Source organism: Seriola lalandi, unplaced genomic scaffold (assembly GCF_002814215.2).
Source record: "Seriola lalandi dorsalis isolate HSWRI2012SDOR001 ecotype SW California unplaced genomic scaffold, Sedor1 jcf7180002054217, whole genome shotgun sequence".
Taxonomy (NCBI): domain Eukaryota; kingdom Metazoa; phylum Chordata; class Actinopteri; order Carangiformes; family Carangidae; genus Seriola; species Seriola lalandi.
In genome coordinates this window covers 136,456-140,631 of record NW_019524770.1, presented here as the reverse complement: position 1 = coordinate 140,631, position 4,176 = coordinate 136,456, and the positions used below count along the sequence as shown (strand labels likewise).

General features: G+C 38.1%; 1 non-coding gene across 1 annotated transcript; it reads left to right on the top strand.

The window, feature by feature from the left end:
- The first annotated feature begins 135 nt into the window (after window positions 1–135).
- trnal-cag (transfer RNA leucine (anticodon CAG)) lies at window positions 136–218 on the top strand. Its single transcript has one exon. It is a non-coding gene; the product is annotated as a tRNA-Leu (tRNA).
- Window positions 219–4,176: the final 3,958 nt, after the last annotated feature.

The following is a 4,176-nucleotide window of genomic DNA, read 5'->3' as shown; positions in this document are numbered from 1 at the left end:
TCATGGTCTGTTTAAACTCGTATTTACAGATTTGGTCGGTCAACTTAATTCGTATTACGACACTCCAGTAAACCATGATATCGTTTCACAAAATGATACTATATATTGAAAATGAACACCAATGCGCATCCATCTGTCAGGATGGCCGAGCGGTCTAAGGCGCTGCGTTCAGGTCGCAGTCTCCTCTGGAGGCGTGGGTTCGAATCCCACTTCTGACAGACATTGTCTTTTTCAAATTGCAATCCCTTCCTGTCCTTACGCTTAAAACAAGAAACTTGAAGTGTATCAGTAGCTTGTCCAACACCAGTAAGTAATATGCTACATTTACAAAAATAGCCGTTCCTGTTGTCTCTTAGGTTGTATTGTGTCCTGGAGGCGGGAGTTTGGACCCCACTTATGACAGAAACATGCGTTTTGAAACTTCAAGCTCTGCATTACTTACCCTTACAACAAGAAACGTTTGGTGACTGATATGAAGATTTACGACCAGTAGGAAATATATTAATACATTATATTTACAAAGATAACCATTTCTTTTAGTTTTTCAAGTATGTACTTATGTTAGCACAGTATCATCCCTATGTCATTATTTAACACCACAGTAGCAGTGTTGTGATCTAAGAGGACAAGTAGGTTCTCATTTAACAGAGCAAAATTTCCGAATAATGTGGAATTAATTATACAGAATAATACCAAAAGTTTTAATAACTATTGTTTACTTAGTGCAGTTTGCTAAGCCCATCATATACATTAAGAAGGATGTGTGTGCTATGTTGCCTGTGCCAGTCATTTATGGGTGAGGGCATACTGTAAGTAATTACAGTAATATCTCATACACATTTCATATGGAATAGTAAGTAACTCAAATCTGGTTCTGATCAATCATGGTTTAAAAAAATATATAAGTATTGTGGGTCAGTTTTTCAATAGAGATGGCACACTGTTTATATATTTAAAGTTTTTTCATACTACAACATCTATGTAACACTGGAGGGGTTGTGTGATGGACTTTGGTGCAATCCCCTCTGCTATTTGTATGCTATTTAGGCAACAGCCAAGGAGAAGAGAAATAGAAATAATGATTAACTTTACATTTATCACACCACAAAGGTATGCACATACACATATGAAGAGATGCACACGCACACTGTCACAAACATTATATAACCATACATGCACATAATTGCCTTCGCTAACGCACTGTACATTTTGAATTTATGGTGAATTTAAACAAATGAAGCAAGATTGTCTATGAAACATTTGATATAACATCAGATTAATTATTTGAAAGTGATATAGTGAAATTAGCATTCTCCAGAAGTTTTCTTTAAGTACAGCAGGATTTATCTAGAGCGTGGGCCTGCTACTGTAGGATTGTGTAAATCTTCTCTTGGTAATATTTATACTGCCTCCTGTGACCTCACTGTGGGAGGTAGCCTAAAGGTTGAGACTGAACAGAGGTAAAGCCTGTCTGGACACTCATTACCATGAGTAAAACTAGATTAAACGCTAGTTACGAAGACATGAATTTGTTCCTTATATCTTCTCTTGGTCATTTATTTAGGATGTCTAATTTAAAGTGCAGGGCCAGCTGATCTATTCAGGGTGTTTTCCTGCTGTGATAGATGTGGGTATAGATTAATTTAATTTTAAAATGTATTTTTGAATCACTTCATGAACTTAAGAAGTTGGAAAAATACAGACCATTGCTATCAGATATTTGAAATTATTTGGAATCTTACAACCTTATATTGTTTGCAATTAATCACACCAATCAAAATTGCTGGTATATGTGTACTTGCATACCATCATTTTAATGATAATTTAACATCTCATAATGGGAGGCTATTACTTTTGATATGACATTTCAAGTTTTGACTGGTATACTGCTATGCAGCCTAAATAGATGCAGTTACTATATTTGTGACCACAAGTGAGCCCTTTAAGTGAGAGTATTCATTACAACTTATATTCAACTTCAACTTGGATTTAAATGTCCAAGTCTTGCCCTTTGACTGCAGCCATTTATCAAGGCTTCAACTTCCAGGCTGTACCATTTTAGTAGGACTATGACTTAACATAGCAGTAGTCCTGCTGCTCAGCAGGTTGCTCTCTAATTAGACCTGATATTTTAACTACAGCCAGGAGGGGGGAGTGCTAAACCTGAGCATCAGTGCACACGTGTGAGCTTGACAGATGATGAGCTTCAGGATGTCCTACTGTGCCTGTGATCCAAACTGCAGCTGCATGGTGGAAGCTAGAAGGCTGGCAGGACACTAAAATGCTTATCATGTTTAATTCAGTTTAACGCAGACTACAGGAAGTGATTTCATTGTGATCAACTGAGGCTCTGACAGGCTGGTGGCAGTATTAATTGATTTTAGGGGTGTGGAAGTCCTGGCATAGGAAAAATACTGTTTCAGAACTCAGACATTATATTGAAAGTTAAACCATCTCTGTCAGAGCTGCACTGCAGGATTACTCTATTCAGAGCTGATTCACACTGATTGTAAGTTCTTTCATTTGCTTCTGAGGAGGGGAGATGCCTTCCTCACACAGGAAAACCCACAGTCAGAGAACAAAACCACGTCCTCAGCACTTCTTTTGAGTCACAGCACTGTCATGACTCAGCAGGAGGGGGGGGGGGGTCTTTCTGCTGTTTTCTCCCATGAGTCAGGACACAATAAATCTGCCCACCTTAAGTCAACTCCACCCCACCATGATCCATCAAGCTCCTTATGACTGAAGATAGATGGCAGCGTGAGAGTTCGCCCCTCTGTGTGTGTGTGTGTGTAGGCTTTGTGGGAGTGGATGCTCCTGTGATTAGGCACTTCTTGAAACTCCCGGCATCATTGGGAGGGATGGGCATGCTGTCTGTAAACCCTTGATAAGGATAACCCCTTCATGTATTCTGTGGCAGATCTTTTGTCCTTGAAAAGAGCGAGCTGACCCTCAGTGACATTTAGACCAGGAAAGTGCAGTGTCTAAAATAGCATCAAATACCTTTCACATATAACAAATTCAAGTGGAACATGTATGATTAGATGCTTTTGACCTTGAGAACATTTCACATGTTCTACCTCAACAATCTGCTTGAGGAGACATTGCCAGCCGGGCAGCTGGCTTGAAGTAGGCTAATTAGCCGAGGGCAGTGCTTCTCTTATCAGTATCACAGTGCCTTAGAAAATAAACTGGTAATTTTAACGCTGCCATCTTTGCCCATTTATCTTGATATGACCCTTGAGACAAGTGTTTGTCTTCTGGCATTTTTCATATCTTAATTATATCTGCTTTGTTTTGTGGGGATGATTACACAGCATGATTAGTGTTTGTGATAAATGGTGACAGTTTGACTGAATATCACTGGAACACTTGTTGAGCAGTACAGTATATCTGATTACTGAGCTAAGTTCAGGCTGCTAAATGTCCACACAAAACAAGATAGCAGGTTTCATTAAGTGAAACTGCAACAGAACATGAAATCTTATGACAGGAAGAGGAAAGGAGCCAAAAGAAAACTCCCACAGCAAAAGAGACTCCACTTGGTCTATTAATTATGATTATGATTAGTATTAGTGGTAGTAGTAGTAGTATTAATAGAATTATATTATTTATGGCTCTCTTATCTCTCTTACGATGCTCAAAAATGGACTACGTGGCAAATGGCAAATGTGGCTCAGGAAGTAATCCACAAGTTATAAAATGAAACATTAAAAGCTTAATTAATTAAAAAAAAAACCTGAGATGCAACAAGTGCTGTAAGGTTAGTGGCTGGTAATGAAAGGCATTCTGGTAAAAATGAGGGGGAAATAATGATAATAATAATAATAAGTGCTTGAAATAGCAATCCTAAAACATTGTAACAAGAATAATTTCACATCATAACAACACAAGGTACATAATAAAGAGTTTTTCATATTTTCCATATGTTGTGATATCTTGCTCAGGTAAACTTAAAGACAAGCTAATATGTAGAGTTAGAGACAAAACATAGAAAAAATTCAGCCATATAATGATGACTTAAAGGACAAAAGAATTGTCATTATGCCAAGTCATAGATTGTCACTGAGTGCTCAACTGCTTTCTAAAAGCGTGTTTAACTCCCTTTATGCAATGGTGAAGTCCAAGTCATGTGTCCAAAGCCTCAGCAGATTTCAGTCCAATCTCAGAGTGATT